The sequence below is a fragment of the Trachinotus anak genome, unplaced genomic scaffold (genome assembly GCF_046630095.1).
Source record: "Trachinotus anak isolate AG129_WGS33_773 ecotype Australia unplaced genomic scaffold, CSIRO_AGI_Tana_v1 ptg000016l, whole genome shotgun sequence".
In the NCBI taxonomy this organism is placed as follows: domain Eukaryota; kingdom Metazoa; phylum Chordata; class Actinopteri; order Carangiformes; family Carangidae; genus Trachinotus; species Trachinotus anak.
Window position 1 is genome coordinate 15,305,876 of NW_027273867.1, and position 18,826 is coordinate 15,324,701.

The window sequence follows — 18,826 nt, forward strand, 5'->3', positions numbered from 1 at the left end:
AGAGAAGATTACAGAAACTGTAATTGAATTGTTAGATAAAGAAATAAACCAAATCTTTTGTAAGACAGAAATTTGGAGTTTGGCTACAACTCTGCTTTGATGCAAAAAAATTTAAATAAATAATTAAATTACATTAGGTTGGGACGTGGGTGTGAATAGTAAAACTAATTTGTGTGGTTTGTTGTAAGGGTTTAAACAGCAAACACCATCACAATGTGCGACTCAGCTGTGTCCTACACTAATCACAAAAATATGGACCAGACTGAAACATACTTTTGTCATGACAGTAGCAGTAGCAAATCTCTCTTAAATTCAGGGCCCAACTTGTCTCGAGATTTTGTGGTGCCCGTCTTTCCTGTGCTGAAAGTGTTTGCCTGGACATCTTCACCTTTCTCCTTCCTGTCTGAAGAAGTTTTAGGATTATTCTTCTGAACTGACGCTAAACTTACCAAATGTACAGTACAGAGGGGAAATATCAAAGACTCACTTCAATCAAAAAATATTTACCATTAACTGACACTGACACACTCCAGTCTCAGTCTCTGCCTCAGTCTTGTTAAACTCTCTCTCACTCACACACACACACACACACACACACACACACACACACACACACACTACATCCTGATCTATTCCTAAAAGAACCACCACTCCTGTAACGATATTCTTTCTCAAAGTCTCAAACTTACTTAAGGTCTTGCAGACACATGATAAATCAGTGTAATTTTCTCGTTTACATGTTCTTAAAGCTTATTGCGCGTTTAGTTTCCACATACATCTGCGCATGCGCTTGACGCATGCAATATCATTACTGATGTCAGAATGGTAGAAGCATAGTCAAGGCTTGCCTAGCACACTTTGGCTGTAGCTAATCACCTGTCAAAAATCACAGGACTAGCCGCTTGACAAGTCTCAGCCTTTGAAAATCTAAAAAACGATGGTTACGTAGGGTGGAAGGCAAGCTAGCTTGCAGGGACAATGCCCTGCTGCCACCACAAGTAGGTGGTAAACTACATGATAAATGCAGACAAGCAACAGATCCTTTATGAGGCAGAAGGCTGTTCTGAAATCAGATATAAGGAGACACTTCCACTTCGGTATCGTTCCAGGTTAGATTAGGAAATTAGTGCAGTCAGTATAGGCAAAGACGTCCACTATTTCTTTAACATATTTCTCATATTTAGGAGAAAGTTTCAGCTATACACACACACACACTCATCATCTTGACCTGTGGTTCCCAACATAAAGAAGGTTTTTTAGGAAATACGGAAAAATATTGTGTTTGGGGAGAGAAAAAAAAAGAACAAATTTTGATAGAAAATTGTTAATTTTTCAAACTTGTACCTTTTTGCTTTTTACTTGCAAGATACTAAATAGATCTACCTTTTCGGGGCATCCAAAAGAATTTCAATGAAACAGTCTGAGAAGGCAGAAATCACTCTCGAGTCACAGACATGCATTCAGCAATGAGAGGTCGCAGCACAGCTTTGTATTAAGATGCCACAAAAGCAAATACCACTGGAAACCACTCATCTAGACCCTAGGCATACCGAGTTTGACCTCCTTATCCCTTTACTTTTCATCAGTCCAATACCAGTCATATTCAACTTTTAACAAGTCTTGTCTTAAATTAGGCATACACCTCATGAAGATCTGTATTTGTTTTTTCTTTTTCTTTTTTATAATTCAGTCATATTTCCACATAAAGGTCCATTTTAATTTCTTTCAAGTCTTTAAAGTATATTGCAGTGTCTCCGTTTTAGATACTGAGACCCCACTGTGACAGAAATGACTAGACAGCAGGCTGAAATACTGAGCGCCACCTCAGACAGGTGGACACTGGTGATAAGGAGATTTCCTAGCAGCCACAGTAGGTGATTGGAAATGTTGTTCTGTACACCTCCATTGTCAGAGCATGGCATTAAAAATTGCCAGGGTCAGCGATGTGCATCATTGTACTATAAGATACAAGCGTCCTCCAAATGCCATATGACCTTTTTTTTCATTTTATGTTTTCATTTTTTTATTTATTTGCAATAACAATTCAGAATTCTGATTAAGATTTCTTCAAGCTTTGCAATTAATATAAAAAAATGCTTTTAAAGTTTACTTCTAAAATCAACAAGTGAATCCTCAATCCCAGAATGAGACCTTAAATATAGTGAAAAAGAAGTTGGTCATTATGAACCTGCACTAGAAGCAGTAAAAGATGGAGTGTGTGATGTTTCGGGTGGAGAGAGAAACGAAGGAAGAAGATGGCATATCCATCAGATTAACACACAGTAATGTCTTCCTGGTCTGGCTCCCAGCATCAGTGATTTATCAATGCAAAGCTAATAGCATCAATATGAATCTAACTAAAAATCAATATTTCATTACCTAATTGTTAGTGGGAATGAAGAAGGATGATTGTATGAGACAGCGTTTGAGAGCATTTGGAGTTCACAGAGACATCTGGAGGACAAAGTCAAACAGAAACTGCACTCACGCTTATGACATACATTTTTGAAGAAGAGGGGGAATAAAAATCAATGTACTTGTCTTTAATACAATAAAACACTAACAACAAACAGACAAAATCCAATGATTTGTTGCATAATGCTGCTGCAAGGTTACAACCTAAGGTTTTATCAGAGGAAATCATCGTCCAACCACTGCCCATACACACAAGTTGTAGTCTGAAGGATCCCATTAGAAATAATAATTGTCTTAAAAGGCTAATAGATATCAAACCCAAACAGTCATCCCAGCTCTCCAGTATTTATCATATGTTGTTAAAAGTCAGTATAATATAGTTTGGTGACAAAGATACGTAAACAAATTCAGGTTTAATATCCTCCAGCTGCTTTGAAGTAGAGTCATCAGATCCTCAGAATATACTGTTAATGTCTTGGATTATCTAACTAACCACTGGTACTGCATGGTTTCCACTTGATTTAACTTTATCCTGCTGATTTTCGTAGGGATGATTTTCACCCAGATAGAGGGTGAACACAGGTTACTGCAGTCATCAGCTTCTGAGACAGAACATCAGCAGCTTTCTAGCTCCTTTAGCTCCTTTAAAGGATAAGGCTGCTAATAATATACCTTTTTCTATATTCATATTTTCAACAAATCTCATGTTTAAAAAAAAAAAAGGACTAAAACCAACAATACATTAATCTCTCAATACTTTGGAGCTCCCCAAACTTCTCTGGCTTTCAGCTCCAAGCCCAATGGTTTGGAGGAGCTGGCTCAAATAATGGCAGCAACAGATAGCTGTAGCACTTCCTGTGGCAACCTCAGCTGCCTCAGCTATTTGGGTTTGCTGTCTCTCTATCAAAGACATAAATCTTTAAGAAAGGGCCGTGAATATATGTTTTTTTTAAGGCACTGTAATTTCCTAAAACAGCGGGGCACAATAGTGCAGCTCATGTTATTCAAATAGGAATAATCTGTTTGTTGCATTTGTTGGGGACTATTTTCAGCATTCTGGGGTCGTTTTCCCCATGTCAACATGGGGAAAACGAAATCAAATAATAACTAACCTGAGGTAATACTTTGGATTTTACCCATCAGAGATATCATTATTTTCCTTTAGTCTTTTAGCTGTAAAGAACAACTGTTCTTGTTATCATAAAAAAGGGCTAATTCAGCTACATCAGTGAAAACAAAAATGTATTTAATCATAAGACTCTTTCCACTTTCCTTTATTTTTAGCTAAGGTTATCTACAATGCACTTCATGAATCCCACACACAAATATATCTTGCAAGACCTCACCATCTAAAGGACCATATCTATCTTTTTGAAAATAATTATGTCGCTAGTATAGGTAAGTGGTTAGACAACTGTATAAACACAGTATAATTAAAATGTGTGGTTACACTCTTGTTGTACTGTAATCCTGTCTCTGTGAGCTGAGCTGAGCACAAACTGGTTTGGAAATTAATTTCATCTTGTTCTTGAACTGTGCTGTTGTGTAATTCACCATTTTCCTACACATTACTTATTGTGCTTCCTTCAGCAGTTCCTGCAGAGGTAAGGAAGGAGACCAGTTTGCAATAAGTTCCTAAAGTCAGGGACAAAAGAAAATTGAGCGAGTGTGACATTGAAGTAAATAGAATATCCTTTTTTTTTTTTTTAAATAAATGGACTCAAAGTTAGGACCATTTTCATTGTTTAGATAATAGAACATTTTCAGATTTGAAAACTGTCAGTTTATTTTTAAACTTTGCATACAGAGGTTGAAGTGACTTTGTTTAAATATAATGGCTTATTTGCCTCCAGTGCCTCCAAACATGCAAGTTAACAGGCAGTGACTACTTTGTTATGGAGTCTCTATATCAAAACCAATCCTGCTATTTGGTTTACTTAATATTCTTGATTATTTTGTGTCTTAAAAAAAAACAAAAAAACTGACAATTTCAGCACAGGTTTTGTTCTGTATTTTCTAGTGCCACATCAGATAGAAGGCGTGTTCTTAAAAATAAGGAGAACCTGCTGAAAGTCCTCCTTCTGACCTGGTATCACGCAGGAATCCTGGAAATTTAAACAGCTGGCCATCTGAATTTGGAGCACTCACATAAAGGAACAAGAAAACAATTTTCAGTGATTGAAGGTGCTTTAACCATCAGTCAAACACCACAGAAGAGTGTGCACTTCTCGTACCCAGGTTTGGATATGTGGTCATTATCCAGTTTTCTGTGGCACTTATTTATTTATTTACTACATGTGAGGCCGTTTCAAATGTACAGTAAAGCTACTCTGCAAAACCCCACCATCTCCATCTCTCACCCCAAAGAACCCTGGAACAGACAGAGATACATTAGTTATGCATCATTTGAACCTTAAAGGAAAAATAGAAGGAGCAACAGCATCTGTTGCACAATAAAGAATAACCTCTCTATTGGTATGAATATAAGAGAGTGTATATGCATTTTCCAGGATCTTGAAGATATCACACCCATATACTGCAGTTGTTAAAAAGACGGTTCCAAAATAAATCTCTCAGGTAAAGGTATTATTTGTTATGTCAAAGATCTCACAGCATGCTGACTTTTTAATGCTTCTGTAATTTATGAAATGGTTATTTACAGACTTTGAATCTGTAGCACTGACTGGAAAGAGGGGTTTTGGTTTAATTGCTGTAGAGCAAAGTACATGACAAGGCCCAGGAACTGGAAAGAAGCCAGATCCCTCCACTGTCAGGCGCTAATAACACATCACAGTGACAGAGATGCGCCTCCTCTCTACCTTGCTGTATCGATCTCCTATCTTGCTGTTAATAGTCCTGTTAAACACCAGCTCTTGGCTCTTTACTGTGTCCAAGCCCACTTAACAATAAAACTCCCCCCTACGCTCACCTTTTAAAATTCCTGAGAGGTGGCGAGACAGCCCTGGTGTTGGTGTTGGTGGGAGGGATTAGCCCACCTGCAGGATATATTCACATATGTAGCTATAAAATGTGTCTGAATTAAATGTGTAGCACATACTGATTTGCTTGCAGAAGAATCTATTTGTTTAATTTGTCTGTGTGATGATACATGGAATGAGCTTGGCAGTCACATGACAGGATGTTCAGTTGTGTTTTCACCCATTCAGCCTCAACTATACTTTGTGTTTAGTGCTAATTACATGGTACATGTACCTGATAAACCGTTAGCATGCTGGTGTTGCATGTAGCTCAAACCAAAGTTGTGACTATTATACAAAGCTGTTAGCATGAATGTAGCCAGCATTAGCATGAACAGCTGTTTACTTAGGCTACCAGTCTCTACTGAGAAATGTTGCGAGTTCTACATCAAACTTCATTCCTCTACTCGCCATGAGCTATCTCCAGCAGTGGGAAGCAACGCCAGCGTTGACTCTTGTTTTGCTTCTACTTCATTCACTGCATTTCTGCTACTGAAGTTAGTATGCTAACCAGCTAGCCCCAGTCTGGCCCAGACTGTTGTGTAACTTGGATACTGAGACACTGTAGCGTCCAGTCTGCCTTGAAGGAGTAATTGCATTGTAACCTCTTGTCTTGTAATCTCAACAATGGCTGAAGCTTTTTTCAAGACTGGCAAGTAAACAGATTTTAATGCCAATGTTGGCTATGTATCAGTGCAAAACTTACAAATAGCTCCTTTAATGTCTCATTTTCCTCTCCGATACATCTTAGAAGAGCAGACTGATGTCAAAAAAGTATTCATGCATTTTATTTTCGTAACACCGTCTTCAGCTCTTTCTGAGCTTATATTCTCCTGTTCTACAATCTCTTGTTTAGGAACAACTAGGAACAACTAGTTTATGGCACCGCTTCTCCTATGGCGAGATTAAAAACAATTGCTTACACGAGCATTAAATATTCCTAACGCATGGTAAAGGAACAGCTTTTAGGCAGTAAACGGTGCATTAGGTAATTGCCGATGTGGGAAGAGATGGAGGAGTGCGTCTAAGGCAAACAATTTCTGCCCATGTAGAGCAGACGTCCAGAGGGAGTCCAAGTCTTTAGTCAAGGACTTGTGTTTTATTGGTTGAACGATATAAAACATGACAAAATGTCTACTCAAAGAGAATCAAAGATTCTCAACCCTTCCCATGGGAACATCTATATAGGGCAAGATCTCCTTGCATCTCTCTCTCTCTCTCTCTCTCTCTCTCTCCCCCCCCCCCCGTGTGGTGTGAAGTCATAGTTAGAAACAGGCTCTAAAAACCTCAACAACCACCATGAATTTTTGTTACAACATGGCTGTGAACATTTCCCTCCGTCATTGAAAAACTCCAGTCCTCTGTGTCACACAAAAGCCAGTTAAGCAGGACCGTCTGTGCAGTTTTACAACATCTCATTGTTGTGAAAAAGTTGTTCGTAATATATTTTATGATGGTTTTAATCAACTTTGCTTGAAATCATGAGGATGAGTTTTACAAAATTTTAGTACAGCACAGGATTCAGTTTGAATAAATTATAATTAACCCAAATCTTGTTAGAAATCTTTTCTTACTGGTGCAACCCACCAAAGATGAGGTAAATGTAGGGTAAAGTAATTTGTCACAATTTGCCAACCTTTTGTCACAAATCAAGTTTGCAGAAAAAACAAACTCTGCATGTTTGCCTTGAACGTGCTGAGATTAGAAAGATAAAAACTGATAAATTCTTACAGGGGGTGTACTTGTTTGTGCTTTGAAACTTTTTTGATAGTGTGTTCTCTCTTCTGCTGGAGCACAGCTCCTTTTTAGCAGAAAAAAAACAATATTTGAGTAACTAAATCGGAGCATAAGTGCGAGGTTTGTTGTTTTTGATTTTCCTGATGCCTCAGGAAGGAAATTCTAGCTTTAGTGTTGAGGCTTTGAAGAGAGTTTTCTTAAAGGTGTGCAATGTTTTTCCTGTCTCAAAACAGCATTTGATTTTTATTTATCCTGCTAATGTCACGAATCAGGCACACACACAAAATACACACACACACATACTTAGATCAGAGAAATATTCCTTAAAGACAGAATATATTACTGGGCCAGACTGTAAGATTATAAATGTTCATATGAACTAGAAGGAGAATTTAACAAGGTTTTTATTGCTCTTTGGTCCTGCCTTGCCTTCCAGACAACTCTGCATTATTTTCATATTCATCCACATTTCTCCATCTCGACATTTAGTCTCAACATTCACTAGGAGAGCCTGGTGACCTAGAGGCTAAGTTGCTAAGGCTAAAGCTAAGTCTGACTGTGGATCTTTATTGCCCTATCTCTCTGAGATCTCTCTATTGTTGGCATTATATGACGTTCGAAGAATAACAAGAACAAAACAGATACTTGTACTGTGTAATACTGTGTATTCCACCTGAAATGAAAGATTCTGTTTTAGCTGCCTGGACTGATTATTTGGAGAGGAAAGTATAGTCAAGATGACTCAAATTCTACTAAATGTTTTATGGCACCTTCCACTGCATTTCACAGTTTTCCTCTGAGGATCGTATACTGAGCAAACGCCATCCACAAAGCAAAACTATGAGATATGGTTGAAAGCTCAGGAAAAAGCTAAGTTAAGTAGACCAAGAATAAACTCATGTTTTTAAATATTTATACCAGCTGATTATGTAAAATAAGAAAAGCAACATGAAGAACGCAGTAAGTGTATGTGTGTGAGGTAGAGATTTACGTGTCTTATCGTCAGCCTTCTGCTTTTCCATCAACCAGGTGAAGCTGTAAAAATCAATCATAAAATCTACACTGCTTCTTTAAAATAAAATTAAAAAAATACACAAAGCTGTGTATTTACAGTGCATATTCTGCAAAGACGACCTCCTGACCTGACACTGAGCACAATTTCTCAGCATTGCACAATAAACTGACATCTTCCCACTGATGTGCGTTATTCATGACTGTGGTGAGCGGTGGCTGTAAAACTCAGGTGCTGTGACTGTGTTCATGTAGTGTTACCAAATGATTCATAAACTCCGCTGAGTCTGCATTTTGCTGGAATGTGAACATTTTTCTCCTGAAATGTTCACCATAATAGCTCCATCCTGAATTATAGTGTTGCTGAAGGTGGCAATCATGTTGCCAAATTAGTCATCTTATTTACAAAAAATAAATAAATAGATAAATAAAAAAAGACGGACAGAATTAATTTCTCTTTTACACCAGCAAAGCTTGGGCTGCAGTCTCCATACACACATTTAATTGCAGTCTAATTTTAAAAAAAAAAAAGAAAAGAAAAAAAAAAAAAAACCTCTCAATCTCTGTCTGTTACCGAAACTCAGACACACAGACACACACACACACACGAGCAAATCAATATAACCAGTTTTAAACTATATTTCCATCAATACCGAAGCTGTAGTGGCTGTGGGTTATCTTTGTTTCTTTATCGAGTTATTTGAAATGACTCAACAGAGCGATGAAAGATAAAGTGAAAGAAGTGTTTCTCACAGCCAGGGCCCCTGAGGCTCGGCTCTTGGATCTCTCACCACTACACAGGACTCGTCATGCTTGTCATTTCAATGTTCCTGAAGGTCGCTTCATCTGAAAAGGCCCGGAAGGGAAAAGAGGTGAAGATGTATTCACTGACGTCAGAGTGCAAAATAAATAAGTTCACATTGCAAGATGAAGCTGTTCACATGTGATCTCTGATTGTAATGTCTTTGTAAACAAACATATTTTTGATGAGAGCAAACTATGATTTATTTGTAATCTCTTTAAAATAATTTCAAAAATTACTGAATGAAGGGTTTGACATGTAAAGGACAAGCCTACAAGTACTTAGTGGTTACTTCTGTATTAGAATTGGAAAGTTTAATAAAATAAGATCATATCAGAAAAAGATGGAGATTAATAAATAATACAGAGGAATGAATACTGAATGCTAAGCAGTAGGTTCAGGCTGATATTGATCTACCGTCATGCATGGAATAAGTAACAGTTTTGTCAGTGGAAACTGGTTTTATCATCAACTAATAAGTGGGACGCATGTAAAACAGACTTTTCTGTCCTCTCTGTACATGAACAGTATTAATGTTAATGTTGCCTGACCACAATTTCACCTCCGTTGCCTATGTTGTGCCAAAAGACGGTTTTGTATGTTTGAAAACTAGATCACTTGTTCACACCTTAAAATTTCTTGTCTGACTTATGTACTTTGTGTCACAAGAAAACCAGTGAGAGAAAATGTGAACACAACAAACTCCTTTCATTTTCAACTAATAAACATCTTTTGCAGTAAATTATAAATGGCATCCGAGTCATGCAGCTGTTACTAGGAGATAGTGATGATGATAAGTCAAGGATTGATGCTGGGAAGTCAAAGACTGTTATTGTTGTCTACTGTGTTTGCCGCTGTTGTTGGCTGTCTTGCGCAGCTCTTAATACAAAGTGTTTTCTATTCACTTCAGTCTTAGAGTCATCACCCTTGACCCATGACACTTTTATTTATTTACTGGTACTTCAAGCTCAATATAGAACAGATAATTTTTCATTTCTCAAAGCTCTAAAATGTACTTTCCCTCCTTTGCAATTGCTGTAGACTGCAATAATGGCTGTTACTAGATATCATTACATCAAGTTTATATTAGAATTATGTGTCCATATCATTTTACAGATTGAATGCATTAATGTTTTAATGTTTTAATGTCATTTACCCAATGTATTATCAATGTCTGCAGGTTCAGTAATACATTAACACCCATACTAGGAAAGGAGCTGGGAGGGATTTGACCAGCTGTGCGCTTCAAATAAAATCCGATTTGACAGGTTTACACAGGCCAAACTGCAAAAACAAGGACTTCATTGTGGTGCTTGGACAACTGTCTCACAAAACACCATTGGTCATTAATGTCATGCATCCAATACATTTGAAGTTGACTTTTAACTTGTACGAGGAGCTTGTGAGCTGTGTCTTTTCTGTAGAACCACATTAGAATAACTCATAACATGTATTTTTTAGACTCACAAGCTCATCTGTCTGTTGTGGTTGTCATTAAACAAACACATCTCATGCCACAGTGAGAATACTGGCATTAGCTTTCAATGCTGGATCAGACTGCACTTTAACAATCTTTTTTTTCCACTTGTTTTGATTTTATTATACTGGTCTCCTTCAAGGACATAACTGGTATGACAGTATGACGACTTTGACAGTCGGAGAACCATTCTCTGAATGTTGTTGCAGTTCCTGCTGGTCACCAACAGAGGCTGATAAAGGTCATGGATGACTTCATGTCCTGTTGAGCACATAGTGATACAGTGCTACATATTAAGGTAATGTGATATTTACAGTCTGTTGTGTGTCCTGCACTGGTTCCACTCTCTCTCCAGCGTTCCTTCAATTGTCTCCAGTTTAATTACTTTACTGCCCCCTGAATACCCTTCACTTTTTCTGCCTCTTCCTCTCTCTCTCCATCTCTTTTCCTTCTCTCTCTCTCTCTCTCTCTCTCTCTCTCTCTCTCTCTCTCTCTCTCTCTCTCTCTCAGAGACACACACAGACACACACACACACTTCCTCTGGCCTCGAGTCAGGCAGGGCAGCTGCAAAAGGCCTCACCAATGCGGGCTGACAAGAAGTGACAGCTCTCTGTATCACTCCCTGGCACTGACAACTGACAGATGGATACCACTCACACACACTGCAGGGGAAACGAGGGAGGGGGTGGAGGGTTGGGGGGACGGGAGAGGGGGAGAGGGAAAGAGAGAAGACGAGGAAGAGGAAAGCACCAAGGAGGATGATTCTCCAGCATTATTCTCTTTTCATGGAGCTGTTGTGTGATTGAGAGCTGGGTAGAATAACAAGCTTGTGACGCCAACCTTAAGCTCTTTTCTCCTCACACAAACATAAACATGTGCACACACAAACACACTCACACGCAGAGTAAAGAGTACCTGAGTTATTCTTATCCTGAATACATGAGACTTAAATTAAAAACAACATAATCGGAATAAAAATACAGACATAAATAATAAATACTGGCTCACATTTAATGTAGAATATATAATAATTCCTTGTTACTAACAAACTTCTTAGTCATATTTAATGATCCATCTGTGTGGAGATTTTTGAGCCAGGTGATTGAAAAGTAACTGAAAGTAATGAGCATATGTTACTGAATTTGAGTAATTATAATTCAGAGAAGTTGTTCATTGCTCTGTGACAAAGTATGAAATTAAAATGCTCATTACTGTTCTTTCTTTCTATTAGGAAATGTGTGCTTATGTATATCAGAAACACTCTTGTTTTCTTGATCACTCACATGCCAGATGTTTTTAACATGTTGTCACTGATATGAATATGTTGCTTGAATGATGTCAACACATTCAACCTGTGAATGTGAAGATATTTACAGTTTTCAGCTCTGACACTTTAGAGAAACTACATGTATCTATCAGCGCATAATGTCTATTCCCCCTTTTAACAACGACATCAATTTACATGTAAAATGTGATGACAAAGAAGAGACAAGAGTATAAATGTAAGATATGTTGCTTACATGGTTTCCAGAATGATTTATGAATTGCTAATATATCCACTTGTATAATGGAGTGAAATAGGGAAACAGGCACATTTACAGTTGGCAGGACAAGCTCTTTCTATTCTGCCAGTGACAAATGCTGATTGGCTTGTTGGCTTGTACCCGTCTTTTTGACATTGCCAATAATGAAAATTCAAAATCGAGTTAGTATAATGGAGGCAATGCAATTTACACCATGCCCATATAATCATGTATCAAAATCAATACTAAGTGTGTAGTGTCAAACTTCAGCTGAACATGAACTTGGTGTAGATCTCTCACCACTGCACAGGGAAACAAGATGTGGAAAATATTAGATTTCACTACATTTTATTCATTTGGCAGATGCCTTTGTACAAAATGCTGGGGACAATTTGGGTTTTAGTGTTCCTGCTCAAAAACTTCAACACGTGCGCTGGAGGATATTGGTAATTGTGTTTAATGGCCAACTCACTTAACTATCTGAGCTGCAACTGCAACAGAGACCAAAGTCTGAAAGATTTTACTTCAAAATGTAACAGACAAATTCTCTTAAGTTAAAATTGACTCCTGTCAATCATCATCATGGACATAATAAGTTTGCCATCACAAAGTGTACTTCTTCACATTTTGTAGAGCTGAAACAGTTGTTTAATTTATTGAAATAATATAATAAATCAGCAACAACTTTGTTTGGACTCTGTGAAACTGGGATGGACATTTTATGGTAATTTCTGACATTTTATAGAATAAATAGGCAATTGAGTCAATAATCAGCAGATTGATCAACAATGAAAACAATTGTTAATTGCAGCCCTTGTTTGTTGTTTGCCATACTTATCTCAGTCACACCAGCAGGAAGGAAAAAAAATGTTGTGAACACAGGCATCAAGAAGTAGAGCGACACTTTGCCATGAACGCAGCTAAAATCTTCCCTCTACTGCCTTCCTGTCTTGAGCAGATGAGATATTAGACTCTTCCTCAAGGTGAACAAAAAGGTCTACAATATCCTTTGAAAGGAGGGAGTCTGTAATCTACTTTGCTGCTTAGGTCTGTTTTTCATCCTGGTTACCTGGTTATTTAACAGATAGATGTGTGAAATAGAAACTGTCAATTTAAAGTAAATGGTGAATGACAATGTAAAAATGTTAAAAAATAAAATAGAAACATTATGGCATGGAGGTGGCTGGAAAAAAAAATGAGGCTGTTTTTTCACAATTTGTGGAAAGAAGAGATCGTGTCCCTGCAGATATGAGCTTTTTGCCAAAGTCACATAACGAGCCTATTTTCACCTCAGTTGTCTGGCTTGGTCGTATTCACATGAGAATCAACAGCCAAGTGGTGATCGTGGTGGTTACAGACTCAACTGTGCTGAAAAGTGGAGAGTGAGAAACAGAGAAAATGAAAGGAAATATTGCTGCAGCAAAGGAAACCCCAGGGGAATGATGCTGAGCAGACACAAATAAAAATCAGAATGGACAATAAAACTGCACACGACAACAGCAGTAACTTATACCTCAGTAGTATGAGCATATGAGCGTCTTAACTACATGATTTACCTAAAAATGCAGCACTTTTCCTGAATAACAGAAGATTAAAGTCTCCTCTCAGATCAGTCACATAGTGTGACTGCCATAAACCACCATCTACTCTAAGAAATCTAATTTTTTACACTTAGCTGTAAGAGCGACGCGGGGAGATTTGGCAAAGTTGGTATTCAACATGCAACATGCTTAGATTTGATTTTAAGTTGGCACACACTAAGCGTCTGCGCTGAGTCTGATTGAACTAATAAGCTCATGCCTGAAACCTTAAGTGACACTCTGAAATAGCAACAGTGTGAAGTCTCAAATGGGCGACGCCACACCGAGGCGATGATGACATGAGCATTGTGTATCGGAGGTGAAGAGTGTGGTAATGTTGTCAGTGCACCCTGAGGCCTCGGAGCCATCATCCAGCAAAACAAGAACCTCGCCGATACGCTGTCTCGTTACTGGCTGCCACATATTCTGTCAGTCTTGCTAACGCCAGACTGCTGCTCTGATTACTTCCTCTCCGCTTCCTACATCCCTTGCAGACTGCTTGACCTTTTGTAATTACGCAAAATGATATTTATTTAGCTGTTTCTGGAGGGTAAAATCTCCTGAACATGAAAACTTGTGATCATGATAGCTTGAGTCTCCTGTGGTCATCATAACTACAGTCTCTCATGAGCATGATTGCTAGTGTGTTGATAGCTGAAGGCAGCTTGTTTTCTTGGAGAAAACAGAGCCTGATGAGTTTGATTCTCAGCCAGGAGGAGTGGTCGTAAAGAGGTCGGGGACTCGGCTGCTGTCTGAAAACCCCGAGAATATTTCACATGATATGTAGTCAGATTACGACTTGTGGTTTCTCTCTTGTATCAATGAGAAAATCTTGTACTTTGGGAGATTATTTGTTTTGACATTTCAGCTACAATAGAAAGGGGGGAGTGGCATGAAGGACAGGAAAGAAATGCTACAACAAAACAACATACGCCGGAGTTGAAATAATAATGTTAACACATGGCTGCAGCTACGTTGTAGGAGCAATCTTTTGAGACTCAAAATCCAACTTTTTCTTTCCAAATAATAACACCTCATCTCAGGGCATCTCAGGGCGTACAAAGTGCTGATTCAATACCACCTCTCTCTTTTTCCCCCAAATCTAAAATCTATAATGTGATGGTGAGGAACCAGTGCAAGCGAACAAATCTTTCAACATCCCCCAGAAACAACAATAATATTCTTTCACAGCAAAACATCCACAGCAGGTAAATCCTAAACCTCCTAACCTACCACTGCATCAGTTTTATATTTTTAAGACTCTCATATCTGTACAATAATTATGAAGCTACCTCCAGCTGCAGCTTAGCATAAAGACGGGACACGGGGAGGTAGTCTGGTTCTCTCCAGTGTTAACAAAATCCTCCTACCAGCACCATCTAACCACAAAAAATTGCAACTTGTCTTTTTTACTCGTTGGTTTTATGGCAGATTAGAGCTATAACATGTTAATTAGTAAACTTCAGGAGTAGGTGGATTTCGTTGAAGACAGCCAGGCCAGTTGTTTTTCACCGCCTAAAGTCTTTGTGCTAAGCTAAGCTAGCCAGCTGCAGGCTGGAGAGTGATCAGCCTCTTCTGTAACTCCTCAAAGTGTGTTAACTAAGTAAATGAACCTGCTTAAACAATGTAGTCCTCCAAATGTTTTTTGTTTTGTTTTTTTCTCTGGTTGCGAATAGTTTGTCATTAAGAAGATGTAACACTGGCCCTCGTTTTCTGAGCTGCTTCCTTTTATGCAACTTGTTAAACATGTCATAAAATGTTGTTGTTGTTTCAAAACAACTTTCAGGCAAAAAGAGCAGAAAATAGGCTATCACCCATGACTAGGGTGTGGAATATTTTTTTCCCCCCAGTTTTTGGTAACATTAGCAAACTAAGAATGGCTTTGTCAATACTTGTGGTTTCACTGCGAAGGCCTAGCGCCGCCTTTACATTTAAAAGCATTCATTATGAAGCACATGCTGGCGTGACGAGTTTGTATCAGCTGTAGCTTTACAACTTCTTTATTATTCCGTGACCGTGACAGAGTGAATGTCACTGATAGTAGAAACACTTAACTTGATATGATGAATAATGATGTTGATGAAAAAACTGAATACCTGACCTGCTTAATGAGGTAAGAAACTGCAGTGATACAGATGCTGCAAATAAGATCAGTGTATTCCTCCTGTAAACTCAGTGGGGGAGATAATATCCAATGTAGAAAAAGTCAGCTGTCTCTCTTCCCACTTCCTCTCCAAACAAAACAGTTTTTCCTCTATCTCCAGAAAAATCTTCGCATTTTCAGTCACTAAAATAAATTCCTCCCACACACACACACACACACACACACACACACACACACACACACACACACACACACACACACACACACACACACAGGAACACAGGAACACACACACACAGGAACACAGGAACACAGGAACACAGGAACACAGAAGAAATCTGCCATGAAACTTAATCACAAAAGGTCATGTTGGCGAATGAGGAACAGATTAAATTAGCATAGTATTAGATATGGAAAATGATTTCTGTCAAATCAAACTGTAGCACAATTATAATATGTTAATTACTTATTTCATTAAGGAAGTTGATTGCAGTTCACAGACGAAATCATGCGGGCAGAAACACCTGGAAAGAGGTGATGAAGCTTGAAACCCTATCTCTCCCTCTTCTGTCCCCTTCCCTCGTTTTTTTCCCCCGCATCCTTGTCGTCGTTTCTCATCTACTCTCGCCTTGGCTTTTCACGTATGCATTAATTGCCTGAACGTGCCACACAAAAAACGCTTCAAAGGGCGCAGGACTTCTCATTTGTTCATCAAAGGGAAGATGATGAGTAGTGTGAGATCATATGACCTACCCACAATGCTCCTCAAGGGAACCGAGGAGCAGAGATTCAGTGCGTGAGACAGCCAATGAAAACATGGGGGAAAAAAATGAAGGCAAGGAAAACACTGACAAAGATTTTTCATTGAGTGGGCTGGATAAACAAGATCAGATTTGACCAATTAGTGTTATAATAACATGGAATTGTTTGTAATAGTAGGAAATATGATCTGTGGTTATGTTTTTATTGTGTAATGACGAGAGTGAAGAAACGTGAAGTTTAAACCCTAACAGAAGAGACTGTGTTTATTTTTGGGATGTGACCAAAATTTTATCATTTTTGTGACAACAATTAAGAGAAAGCTGGCGACTGCTTTTTTCCTCAAAAGACTGACAAAAATAAATCACACTGTAAATCAGAAGATTGTTGATGCCTTCGCTGTTTGATTTGTTTACTGATTTGACAAACTGCAACGTTTATGGTTTTCAGTTTTCACAAGTAGCTCTGTGACTACAATGCATGATATGAATTTAAATGTCCATTACAGATCTGAAAAGGCACAGAGAGAAAACAGATAGCTTCAGTCTGACAGTTTGAGACGCACAGATTTATCATGTGAATACAGTTCATATTTGTACGTGTAATATTAACTTCACAACACACCACAGTTACAACAAGCTCTGGACAGCAGAGAGTGATGAGTGACCATAATAAAGCATTAGATACCACATTAAATACAGAGCCCAACACCAGCTGCTGCCTTACCTGTATCTGTCTACCTGCCTACCAACTAACCAACCACATGACCCAACAAACAGCTCTAACCACTGAAGGGAATATACAGTTCAGTAAGTCTAAGACTCATGCCCTCTTCAGCTGATCATAACCACAACTATAAATAAGCAGCAGATGACCATAATTAGTCATATTAGATATTAGTTTAAGGTTGCAAAAAAACAGCATGAAACTTGAAACAGGAGGTCATTTGATAGATGTAATTATGAAACATCCACCTAATGCATCTCTGAACATGAGGAGGAGAAATGTGCAGAATTGAGGTTGGAAGAATGAGTTTTCCAGGAAACCAACATTTAAGGAAAATCTGCTGCAAACCAAAACCCATATTTGCATCCCTAAAGTCAACATACAATTTCACCATCTACCAGAGACTTGAAGTTACATTAGCACATCCACCAAAAATATGTCACACACTCAGGCGCACACACACACACACACACACACACCAATTCAACCCCTAACATATAAAAACTCAATACACAATTATGAACACTCAAATGTGAGTTTCTCCTCAACAAATCGACACCATGAAATGAAAAAAAATAAAAAGTGTCAAAAACCCTTAATGAAAGAAAGCCACCACAAGCAAATAATTCACAATTAATGCCAAAGCAGATGTTGCGCACACACATGTGGAAGAGCAGAACGAAGCGGACAGCAGTCACTGTGAGACAACACAACCAGATCTGCACATGAGCAGCACCTCACAGTATGCGTCTTCCACAAGGAGCGGACACTTACCTTGATGAAGTCCATGGGATGACCTGGCATGACGTGATCCCAATTTGCAACAATGGTTTCAGAACCAGAAGCAGGAACAGGAACATTTCCTCCACAACATAATCCTGAGGTGGCATGATCGTCACTGTTTGCAGGCAAGATGGAAATATTTGCAGCAGTTTTACCTCACATGTAGCTCACCTGCAGGAAAGAGGTAGGCCTAAATGGCGCGAAACACGAGTGGGCGTGGTCTTGTACAGGTTCAAACCGCGTTCAGCACAGGGAGCGTTGCATATACGCACCGCCGGGAGAGTTTGTCACTTGTGAGTTTGAATCCCAGCATGTGTGCCTGAACCAGCTCACAGGCTTCATACTTTTAAAAGCTGTTAGTTTTGATTTTATTTTCATTCCAATTTTTTTAAGAATAATTTCAGTTGCAGGTTTAGTACGTGCATCTGTTTGCACATTGGATTTGCTTTAAATGTGAAAGGTATTTATAAAATAAAATGAGAAGTCTTTCGTTGGAATTGGTGAGCTCCATAATAAGTGCAATGATGGGTATACAGAGCCAATGTAGCTGTGATGGTGGATGAGCAGAACAAGTAGCTACCGTTCACTCACCTGTAATGCTATTGGGGCTGAGTGAGCAATGTTTACAAAAGAAACTTACTTAAACATAGTCTGGCGTCTATAGTGAATAAGTGAACAAGGAGAGATTCCAGACACACCTATAATCTTCATCACCATTCATCATTCATGAAACTATAAAAGTTCACATTTCAGTTTTTTTTCTGAGAAATGTAAGACTTCTTGTTGAGGTGCAAAGTTCATTGTTGACCTTTGAGAACAGCCGACAAAATGTTCTCATCTTAACATCTATTTAGTAGCTGCTATAGAGCTTCCATCCATGCTCACACACTCATCAGAGGGTGTATCTACACCCTCTGATGAGTGTGACAA

At 38.5% G+C, this 18,826-nt stretch overlaps 1 long non-coding RNA gene across 1 annotated transcript in view; it reads right to left on the reverse strand.

Moving 5' to 3' along the window:
- The window catches only part of LOC139633983 (uncharacterized), a 65,762-nt gene extending 47,735 nt beyond the window's left edge, over positions 1 to 18,027 (reverse strand). The window contains exon 1 of the long non-coding RNA XR_011693873.1: positions 17,888 to 18,027. This is a non-coding gene — a long non-coding RNA (uncharacterized lncRNA). The remainder of the gene's footprint in view (positions 1 to 17,887) is intronic.
- Positions 18,028 to 18,826: the final 799 nt, after the last annotated feature.